We start from the raw sequence: 12,684 nt of genomic DNA, 5'->3' as shown, positions 1-12,684 counted from the left end.
CAAAAGAGGCTTTTTCTTCAGGATACAGACAGGTATATTGGCTTCATTGTCCCATTGATATTCACTGTGACATTGATATTCATTGTGCCATTTGGGGCATTTCTTGAGAAATAGCCTGGTAAAGGAAGTACTCCAAAGAACAGGAGTGAAGTTGCACTATGCCACGTGTAAAAGCAATTAACTGGTACATGGATTTAGGGAATCTTTCATATGCATGAATCATAGGTTTTATTTCCTGAATTAAGATGTGGGAAATCAATCTCAAAGAAGGAAGCATCTAGCTGTTTGACATTTTTTCTTCTCTTATTTGCCTCCTATTAGGAATAATTTCCTCATATGCCTAACACATACCTTCATTTACACATTTTAAAAATTTTTCTTTTTCCCAAGAAGATCCCTTTTGTTAAGGCTTCTTTTTAAACAGATGAGATCAATTTTAAATTAATACCACACTGGTGTATTTTCCATATGAGTTGCCAAAGATTAGCATAGATTGGGCTGCACTTGACAGTCACATTGGACTGCCTGAGGGCAGTCACAAGTTTCACTGCCTCTACCCAGCCCCTCCGGAGCTCTTCCCATCCTGGTGTAGTACTCCAGGGCACATATAGTACTCCCATGGCAGCCACTCTGGGACAATTTTATAGAATTTTATAAGCTTTGTGAGTGTGAATCTGTCCTGCAGTGAATGTGTCATGCAATGGATGTGCATCCAGTAACGAATAACATGGTTTGTTTGCAGATTTAGAGAGAGAAAATCCCATCCACTCAAGCTAAACTTAGGAGGACAACCCCTGTTTCTGGGATCCATCAAAGGCATATTGCTTTCCCCACTGATTTTTAAAAGCCTTCAAACTTTTTTAGAATAACTGGGAACCTAAAGTTTAGATAGTTGGACCCATGGTAAAGCTGCACAACTGTTTATTGGTAAAAAGACACAGACACTAAATAGTGTAGGATAACATGACAGGAGAAAAAGTTAAATTAGCACAAGATATGATACCTCAGATAGCTATAAATGCCTGTGTTAAGATATCTAAAATTCAGAAGTGAATGTCTGGGACTCAGCTCATGTCCCTGTGTCAGCTGCCCATAGCATTTCCTTTGTATGTCTTCTGTGCACCCCCAAAAAATTTGGGAAACTCAATTATTTATATTGAATCAGACCATATATATTTAAATATCATGGAAAGTTGTCTAAATCTACATGGAACAGAAGATGATTTTAGTTATGATAGATGCAGTATGCAGTATTGATGCTCCAGTTAAGCTTCAAATCCATTCAGAAAAGAAAAGCTCTTTCTCAGGTATTTATGAAAGAGAGATAGTTAATTGAAGAATTGCTGGAACTCATATGTTGCATGACTTTAAAAAAACATCACTTCTCAAAAGGCTTTTTTAATACTAGAAGATGGATTAGAACTAGCCTTAAAGTTTACCAAAAAAAAAACCAAACAAAACAAAACACTGAATTTGAAGAACCAGTTGAGTATGCACATGGTATTTTTGCTGCTAGGGAAAAAACCAAACCAGAACACTAAACCTAAACAAATACTTCAGGTAATCTTGAACAAAGAAGTGGTTTGAAATTTGAAAAAATGCATACTTCTTTATTTCTTGTACATAAATATTCCTTTGATGAATTTACCCTCTGGAATTTGTGTTGAAATATCATATACTGAGAAGTATTAGTGAATATGTCTACACAATGAAGTGTGAACTCATACATGTGAGCAATTTTACTTAAAGTTATTCTCCTGAGCTATGTTCATGCTTTGAGCACTGTTAGATAATGTTACTATTCCTAATAAAATACTCAATATCACTTACTTCACTACTCCTCCTTCCCTAATAATTACTTGCTCCAAAGATCAAGCATCAAATTCTAATGACATGGTTAACAGCGAGTGTAAATGTTAAGGTATTCAGGCTCAAGCAGTACGTCAAATAGGAAAATAAATTTCAGAATCAGCAGGACCGATACCTGACCATTGTTTTCTTCTAATTGAAACTATGAGAACTTCAGGTTAAGAAGCCCAATGGACGCCGTGTACCTTGGCTCAAAATGGAACAGAATCAAAAGTCCTACACAATATTAGTTTTAACCACATGGTCTATTACCAACTGCTTTAGTCCTGCTGAAAATTCTGAGGCACAGCTCATAAAACATTGCTGTAGGCACCCATTTTGATGATGTTGCACTATGCTGTGTGTCTGGGAAGTATTGGGCTGCATCTCCACAGCATCCAGAATTTCCATAATCGTGTTTTTGAATATCCTTTTCCTCTCATAATATTTTACAGAGGAAAATCTTAGACTCAAGTTATCTTTGATGCCCTCCAATATTTGTCTCCATCAAACCAGCCAAAAAGCAAAGTTGTTCTTCATCTTAGGTGATTTACTATAAAATTTCTACAGTGCACAGGACTCTTCTCCTAGAAGATTTATTCCTACTTGGAGAATTGAACTGAGAAGTGAACAATGTTTACTGACATTCTATCCTCTAATGAACACGTTGTACTTTCTGAGGGTAACACTTTACACTTACAAGATGTCTACCTTTAAGTAATCAAGTCACCATAATTATGGGCAGGTACACTGTTATAACAGGCTGTTGTAACAGTGAAGGCTATAAAGTAAATCAGGCAAAAATGAGTGTAATACTGCTAGAATATGCTCATTCTTGTTGATGTTACCATTTGGAGTAAAGCCCCATTTACAGAGACGTGAGAATTTCATATAAAAAATTTGAAAGCAAATAACTTCTTAATTAATAGAATCCCAAAAAATTTAATCTTCTATTAATAGCCGCCAAAATTCAGAAGAATCCTTCTTTCTTATATTGCAATAAAAGTATTGATTACTCTTTACAGAAAACATATGACAGGGCAGCTTTCCTAACACACCTAATCACAAGTACAGGATTGCTGAGATACTGAAAATAAGAAAAATTTAAAACAAAAGGACAAAACCCAGTCCTCCTATCCTTATTTCATGGACAACACACCAGTTTCAAGGCAGGATGCCCCATGTGTAAATAACAAAAAATCCATGCTAAGTGTCTTATCTGTTTCTAAGTTATCTATGAAAACAAAAAAAAGATGAATTTGATCAATTTTCCAACAGCATCATGTAGACAAAAGATAGTTTATACTATGAAAATTTCTTTACAGTACTGGTTTACACCATGAGATTCAAGATTTATAGAACAATTTAGTAATCAGTTGTGACAGGTGTATAAATATCATCTGATTTAAATTTTTTCTTAACTAGGTTTGACTTTGAAGTTAGAGCATGTGCATCAAAATTTTGTCCAATTGAGTTTTGAGTACTACCAAAACCAGTGATTCCTCAGCAATTCTGAGCAACCTGTCCCAGAGTATGACTGCTCATAGTGAAAAAATATTTCCTAATATCTAACTTATTGCAACTTTGTCCACTGATTTTTGTCCTTTTACTGTAAAACTCTGAAGACCATGATTCATTTTTCCCCACAAATGATTTTCAAGGAACTGAAGACACAAGTTGGATCTCCCTTACTTTTCTATCCTTATATATTTTGCTTCAGGACCCTAATTGCTGTGCTGTCTCTTCACTGGATTCACTGCTCTAGACACATACTCACAAGTGCCAAATAGAGAAAAATAACCTTGTTGACTTGCTGTCTAGACTCTTGCTGTCCGTTTGCTGGGGGTCTTCTTTTCCTACAGCACACTCTGCTCATGTTCAACTTACTGTCTGCTAGAATATGGAAAGCTGTTTTCTAGCAAGACTGTTTCTAGCTAGTATTGTTTCACTGAGTTATTCCATCCTTATTCCATCCCAGGTACATGACTTTGCATTTATCTTTCTTTAACTTCATAAGACTTCTATTCAGTTTCTTCGGTCTTTTGTAGTCCCTTGGATTAGCAACCTTAGTCTCTGAGATAAGCCAACAGATCACCTCAGTTTGGTATCATCAGTGTAATTAGATGTGACTAAGCTTTTCTGCGTAATTTTAGGTAGCTACTGGTGTTGAGGCATCCTGGAGTATTCAAGATATCCCATTAGGTTAACAGTTATGACAGAAGACCTTGAGAATAGTATGTGCCCTTTGACAGCAATGAAAGCTGATGGGAGTGTATTCCCCATGCCATGAAGAGGCTTAGATGTAAACATCTGAAGTCAGTAACTATATTTAAGCAGTCCACATGCAGACACTGACCTGTGAGCTGTCTATGCTGTCATTATAGTCTGCAGGGATATGGAAATTTGTTTACTTACCACATATGAGTGTTTAGTGTGTGATGAGATCTTTAACAGTTATCTCTTAGACAAAATATCCATGTGGAGCTAGCAGAAACAACAAAAGACCTGCATGAGAGACCTGTGTAGTTCTCTAATGGCACTTGAGGTCTAACATGACATGACAAAGCATTTCAAATGGGTTGTGTACTTATCTTGAGAAAATGAATCAAATCTGTATCAAAGTGGAACTGAGGAAGTCTAAGGAATTACTTAGTTCAGTCTTTAAGAGACTTTCAAATTTAGTCAGCTCAACAGCTTTTTAGCCTGTATAGGCTTAGTTCATTTGCCCCAAACATAGGCTCCTGGAGCCATTTATGATATGCTGGGATATCCAAGATATACACACAAAAGTGACAGATGGGATATAAAGCAGACCTATGTCACCCTGGAGTAGCAGCTGGAGTATTTGGAAAATGGCATGAGATGAACACATTTAAGCAAATTGTTTGAGTCTCAGTTGGTGTATTGACCATAAATTTTATCAGTTTACTTAAACGTAGGCACCCAATGCAAATTTGCTTGCCCTAAAATATACAAGCCATCTCACTGGTATGGTAGTTAGGCCACAATGCTTTCAGGAGGTCTTTATAGTTCTGAAAAAGAAACTGGAGGACAGACAAAAAAACACCCAACACCAAAAATGGTACTAGTATTCTGTGTGTAGGCAGCTGAATTAAATCCTGCATAATGTGGGTGAATCTGAATTCCACTTCCATATAAAAGAATTAAGTATACAGGGAAGACTAGAATGAGAATGACCCTAGTACATACTGTATTAATGTGGTTTTTTGCTAATATATATGTAATTATATACTGTGAGCCTTATGCAACACAGAATAAACTGTGCTTTATGTTTAGAAACAAGGCAAGAAGCATAGAAAGGTAAAATAATGCTTATCAACCAGCCCATTTGAAAGTCTACAAAATAGCACTGTTTAAGCTACCCCTTTTTTTTTGTTATTTTTCATGTAAAACTTCACAGCAATTACAAATATTTTTTTTTACTTGGTTTACTATGCAGTTGAATGGTGAAACCTCTAAGACTTTTCTGAAATGAAACCACTAACAGAGATAGCAGGTGTGGTTTACGAGAGCGTAAAACTTCCATCTGCTACATATACAAGTGTCTCTGCCTTCACATTTCTGCTAAAGATGATCCCAAACTCACTTCTTGGAAAACTAAAATGGTGGGCTGGATACACTAGAAGAAGAAAAAATTGTTCTTTACAAAGAAATGGTTGTTGAAAATTCATAACTTAAGTGTTTGTGCCATCAGGGGATCATTGCTGGAAATCAGGGAACAAGTGAAAAAGTATAAAATTCTAGTTCTATATTTATATTAACCAATATTATAATGCTGCTACTTATAACTCGCCTAACTCACCTCTGATTAACTGTGCAACAGTTTTGCAATAAAATTAGATAAATAATTATATTTTAAAATAATTTTATGTACACCCAGAACCGCAGAAGAATTCAGGTACTTAGCTAAGCTGAAATTAAATTAGGTCACCTAAAAGCAACATTCTGGAGAACTTGTCCCAGTCCTACCACTTAATCCAATGTTTGTTGCCACTTCTCTCTTTTTATCTGTGCAGTGCTTATTGATTTCATTTGTGCTTTTACTTGGTTCTAGAAATTTTATACACTTCAATTTTCTCAATGTATGTGGAACAAAGATTTTGTATTTTTAATTTGAAAACCACCACCATTTTTCGTTTTTATCTATTTTCTTCTTGAAAGTGTATCTTCATATTTATTGGCATCTCATCAGATTTGGAAATAATCTAGATTGCAGCTGGAAGTCATGATACAATAACGTGATATTGAAAAAAAATCTACAAATCAGAATGTTAATTTATATTCTGGCTATCTGGTTGGAATTCCTACCATCATTTCTCCCCACCAAAATCATATCTTCTTATTTGCAAATGTTCATAATTCATGTTTATCAAGCTCATTGTTTTCTTATAATTGCTGCCTTCAAGTTTACTAACAGTAGAATAGTATCCTAATTCCTTGGTTAGAAATGATAATCAAATAGCTTAGACTTGCAAATGTATTTTTAATTAAAAAAAAAAAAGAGGACAATAAGAATTTTAATACGGAAAAAAAAAAGAGGACAATAAGAATTTTAATGCGGAAAAAAAAGATCCAATTTTTGGGTACTGTGCTTAAATAATTCATCAAAAATAAAATGGAGGCAATGGGTGACATAAAAAAGAACCATGACGGTTCATTAGTCTTGATGGTATATCACACAATGAAAGAATGACAAGATATTCAATAATTCTGAAAGAAAAGATGATTTTAAATGTAAGCTCTATGTTTTGAAGCAGGTGTGTTTAGACAGAGTTGAACAGCAAAAGGAAGTATAGCTTAGCTTGTTGCGTTATATATATATGTGTGTGTATTGTGACATTGTGTTTCTAAATTAACATCTCTGAGGCTGTTTGAAAGTGGTACACTTTAAAGAAGTATGCAGAGGTAGGTTTTAATTTGACTGTTCAGAGAATTGAGTGAAGCTCAAAGTTAAGAGCAAACGCAAGTCAGAGAAAACTCTACTTCAGAGGAGAACTTTTCAGCGCATTATTCCTATATTTTCTAGAAAACATTGTGGTCTGTGAAGTATAGTTTGCACTGAATATTATCACTGTGTAAGCTTGCACTAAATCATTTTTGAGGAACCTGGATTTATTCTGTATCTCAGATTTCCTACATTGGTATGTAGTTCAGAGAGCTGGCATACTGTCTCCAGCATCTGATATACCTTTCACTCCCAGCCCAGCATTTAAGTTGGGTATCTTAGTTTGAAGGATGATTCTTGTAGCATTCCCCCTCCCACCTCCTCTTTTTTTTTTTTTTTTTTTTCTTTTTCTCAAGCAGAACAACCAAATTTGTTCTAAATTTGCACACAGTCCAAATACATTCTGGTTTACTTTGTTTTGGCTTGTTCTGTTAGATGCCTGTTCAACTAAAGGAAATTTGTCTTCTGCCCACAAGATATTGCTTTGTCCTATGTTAATCCTGTCATTTTGCCTGTAGAACGTTATGCCACAACTCAGTAAGTCTCAGTAACCTTTAAAGATGACTGTAGCACAGGAATTAAACTTGAGAATTGAATTAGATTTTTCATGGCTTAAAGCCTGAGGAGTCTCATCCATGGAAGACCAGCTACTACAAGACACACGTAAGTTCTAGCTGGCATATAAAAAAAAATGCATGTGTAAACACCACATGTAATTTTAGCATAAAATGAAATACAGATACCCATGAGAAATAAATCTACAATTTAAAGAAAGAAAAATATATTGATTTTTGTTATCGGAGTTGTTTATATAAACTAATCTGAAATTCTTGAGCAGAAATTCTGATGGAAAGACAATTCAGTCTGTCTCCATAGAATATTGGAACAATTAACAGTAAACAGACATAGTAAAATAACAAACAGTCCAGAAGATAGCATTGTAAGCTTTATATTTCTGCTTTTCAGAGATTTTTCACAACTTGTTTCATTTTGAGCCTTTGTATGTTTCTGTATCTCCTAAATAGTTTACTATCATATAGAAATTATAATGCTGTCCTTTTATGTCACCCATCTATGGGAAAACCTGTCTGAAAGTGAAATAAATATATGCTTAGGAGTATTGAGTATCCATGGAAGCATATAACGACTAGAGTTATTAGGATGTTGTTTAGTGTGCTGGAAAAATAGTGAGATGGTTTCACAGTCCTCTCTTTTAAGTAAGTAGGTCCTCTACACTTTGTACAGAAGCATATACAGATCTTCATAAAAGTAATGCTTTATTTTAATTTAACTTCAGTGGATAATTCCATCCACATTTATAAATAGTAAATAAAACTGGCTATGATTGTAATTGAAAAATAAGTGCTTCAATATCTACAATTTCAACACATCGATGATGCCCTACAACAATAACAATTTACTTCTGAACTCCTATTTAACACAGAACATTGTGACAAGATTTGTCCAATATTTCCTTTGTTATAGAAGAAAATGTCATGTTTTGCTTTCAATCTCAGAGTAATAATCTTATATCTGAGGTCAGGGACTGCATTTTCAAACCATCATATTTTAGTGTGAGCTACTGACAAGCTGATATATGAAAAAAATGAAAAAGTCTATCAACAAAAAGTGTATCCAAAGGACCTTTAAAAGTAACCTTAAACTCAGTAACTGATTGTAAGCTTATGATATTGGAACTGCTCACAGCTATCTCCTAAAAGACGTCTGTAGATTTCACATACGTTTCATAACAGCCTAAGTAATGCAGGCTAACCCAATTTTTGCAGTATCACACTTGTCAAGGCACCCAGATGATCTGTGCAATCATATGGATTTATGATCCTAGAAAAGTATAAATTCCATGAGGGGATGATAATAGAGAGAAGCACTGAAAGAAATACCAGTTCCACACAGAAAATAGGAATCAGTTTCTGATAAGTACTTTCAGTTCAGATATGTTCGTATTTTCAGAACTTTTCCTTTTACAGTGAGCATCTTATTAAACTTCCTAAAATAGTTATAAAATAGATGTTGTTTTCCCATTAAACAACAAGCTCAACCTGATGGGAGAATAGAGCTCATTTTTACTCCTGGGATTTTACTTACTTAAGGAGACTGTGGCAGTTTGCTTCAGTTCACCATGCAGTGCAAATTCACTGGCTAAGCGCCAGATCAAAGAACTACAGTACTGTTCAAAGTGCTATGAGCTACAATCTGACTTCCAGAAGCATGAAAGAAAATGGAAAAGCAAAGAAGTAAAAGATGGACAAATTGCTTAAGGTTATAGCATAGTGGCAAAGCCCACTGATATACAGAAAAAAGCAAACAACAAAGCCACAGTATAACTCTCTGGTAGTATTTTTCTTTTCATTTCAATGGGGGAAAAACATTAAAAAAAAGTGATCCAAGTATATGATAAAATAGCAGTGTTGATAATGGAGAGAAAAGATCAGGAAGTATCTGGGAGATTGTACTGCTTGATAAAAATATTTTCTCTAAATCTGAAAACCCATGGCTATGAACTTCAGAGAACTCAGGAAAAAGTCCTGGCAGGTGATTGCTGTAACAACCCAGTTGCAGAATGTTTTTGAGTCAGTAATAAAGAAGCTTGTCTTTTGCCTCTTTGGGCATTTTTAGACAGCAAATTATATTTCTCACATCAAGTTCCAGTCCAAAGTTAAAATATTTAGCTTATACTCTTTTTATTGGTATGTTCTTTTTCCAGTAGGAAAAATACAGTCGTTTGCAGGTTTGATGAGTAGAACTATCCTGTAATGATCAGCATCGATTATTAAGGTGGTTATTTTATACTAGGCTCTTCATTGTTACATGGCTAGACTCAGATGAGTCATCCTGGAGGATTGGTTTTCCTTCATTGTAAAAAGGAAAATATATTACTCAGTTCAAAGAAATTTTATTGGTTTTAATAGTTAAAATAAAAAATCTTGTGGAATGCAAGGAATGCAAGGAATCCATGTGCTAGAAGGCTGGCAGAAAGATGTTACTGTTTAAGAGTGGCAACCCCATGGTGATGATGATGATGATGATGGTGGCCATACAAATGACAGCCTTTGTTGCCCAAAATATTTCACACTCTTTTACCTAGAAGAAGATATTGAGAAACTCTGGGTTATAGAATAGTGAGCCAACTGGCATCTTGTGGCTTTTCATAGTCTGATAAAAACTTCTCTTCCTCTGCAGTACTACCCTCATGCTTTAGCCATAACAGCAACTTGGAGTTTAACCATATTTCCTTGGATGCTACTGTGCAATCTCCGAGTGAAATTGTTACATCCACTATCACTTGCTGGGGTGTTGGATGTCTAACATTCTCTAAATCCTGGTATACAATAGAAAAAATGTGCAGCTTAAAAGAAAAAAAAAAGCACATGGGAATAACTATATAGTCAGACAAAAGAAGAAAAGTATTTTCTAGCTTGCAGGTATATTGAAACAGAAACTTAATAATTACAAGTAAAACAGAAAATTAGGAACTACAAGTAATGTAGGAATTACAAGTAAAAGTGATGCATAATTGAGTTGTGTCCCACAGGGAGACCTTCACCTCAAAATTCATCCTTGAAGAGATTAAATACTTGCTACGAAATTATGTCAATGCTGTTTATATTACTAAATTTGAAAAAAAAATCAAAAAGATAAAGATAAGATAAATTATAAAGGTATAAATAGAAAAAGAAAAAAAAAGAGAATAGAAAAAAGAAAAGAAAAGAAAAGAAAAGAAAAGAAAAGAAAAGAAAAGAAAAGAAAAGAAAAGAAAAGAAAAGAAAAGAAAAGAAAAGAAAAGAAAAGAAAAGAAAAGAAAAGAAAAGAAAAGAAAAGAAAAGAAAAGAAAAGAAAAGAAAAGAAAAGAAAAGAAAAGAAAAGAAAAGAAAAAGGGAAAGGAAAGGAAAGGAAAGGAAAAGAAAAAGGGAAAGGAAAGGAAAGGAAAGGAAAGGAAAAGGGAAAGGAAAGGAAAAGAAAAAGGGAAAGGAAAGGAAAGGAAAAGAAAAAGGGAAAGGAAAGGAAAAGAAAAAGGGAAAGGAAAGGAAAAGGAAAGGAAAACGGAAGAAAAGAAAAGAAAAAGGGAAAGGAAAGGGAAAGGGAAGGGAAACGGAAGGGAAGGGAAACGGAAGGCAAGGCAAGGCAAGGCAAGGCAAGGCAAGGAGAAAAAGCTAAATCTCTGTGTAGAGTTTCAGACTCATTTGATAAGAGAAAACCAACCAGTTACTTAGTGAGGAGATTCAGTCTCTAGATTAATTTAGATAGATTTCTTTGGTTTTTGACTTTCACTTTTTTCCTATACAGAGACATAGATTACAGTTAAATTTACGGTCACCCCGTACTGCAGCAGATGAACAGGCCCTGAAGGAAGCTGTAGTCTTTAGGATAGACCCATGCTGGAGCAGAGCAAAAGTGTGAAGGGCAAGAAAAGCAGAGAGAACCTGATACACAGCCCTCCACTCCCATCTCTTCTGTACCACTCAGGAGGGGGAGGTAGAGGATTCAGTAACAAAGAAGTGAACCTGAACCTGGGAAGAAGGTGTGTGTGGGAGAAGGTGATTTATTTTTTTGGTTTTGATTCACCATACTACTCTGTTTCAAATTAATAATAAGTGAAATTATATTCCTTGAGTTGAGTCCTGTTAGAGTAACTCACAAGTCATGTCCCTTTCTTTATCTCAACCCATCAGCTTTTTCAGCTTCTTTTCTCCCCTTGTCATGTTGAGGAGCAGAGATGAAGAGAGCAGCTGAGTAAGGATCAGGCAGGTGGCCAAGATTACTCCACTATGGTGATGAAATAGGGTGTCTAATCAGTAGCCCAGTGTGAGAATTTGCACACGGCCCTTCTCTTGTTTAAAAGTAATGGTAAACCCAAAGATAGAAGGTATAGGGAAAAAGCATCAATCACTTTCTCAAGGTCTAAAGAGATAAATCTTTCAGTGAAACCTCAGACCTAATATGTGGAATGAAAAAAATATTTTTAGGAAGCTACAGTTGTATTCTGTTAAGGAATGGACATCTATTTTTGTAGATTCAGAAAATCTTATCGTCATTTAGCCTGACCACTCATGTAACATGGGCCGTAGTATCTTATTCAGTGACTTCTGCAATTAGTTTTTAGCCTATCTTGACTTTTTGTGATTTAGATCTACTATTGACTATTGTGTTTATAGGCTAGCTTTTATTTTAGTTAAATATTATCTGGTGAGATTTGAAAATTTTGGAAATTTTTCATTTAAACCTCATGTATCACTGTCTCTTTTTATAATTTTTGGATTATTAGTTCCTTGATGTCATGGAGGTAGCTGCCTACATGTTGCTTGTGACCCTATTCTTTCTTGTAGTCTCTTGGTAATTTGACAAGAAAAAAATTGCAATTTTGTTACTTCATTCCCATCAATCCAGATATCGGTGCTGGATTTAACCTACCATTACCATTAAAAATGTCAGCCTGTAAAAATACAAGCACTTTTTACATTACTGTGGAACTTGAAATACTGGAGTCACATTTAGCTGTTCTAACTCATTATTTTAAAAGAGTATATTATGTAGTAGAGTGAGGTAAGAGATGGTAACATTTTCTAATAGATCAAATATATACAGTAAACCTATAAAGGCTAAGGAGTGCTGATCCACTGCTTTTGACAGAAGATCTGCCAAATTTACTGAATATACATAATTTCTGTTACTATTAAAATAAGCTGTCCCCAACTGCAGGCTGAACAAGTCTTCATTTAATAAAAAGAGTAGCTCAGTTACCATACCATTTTCGAATTTCTAATCCCAGCATAGAGTGTATTTCTTGTTTGTGTAAAGAACTTTTAGTGCATAGATCAGGGAAATAAAAGAATAGGCAAATTAAAAACACA

Source organism: Coloeus monedula, assembly GCF_965178545.1.
Source record: "Coloeus monedula genome assembly, chromosome: 3".
Classification (NCBI taxonomy): Eukaryota; Metazoa; Chordata; class Aves; order Passeriformes; family Corvidae; genus Coloeus; species Coloeus monedula.
Note: the sequence above shows the minus strand (reverse complement) of the source record.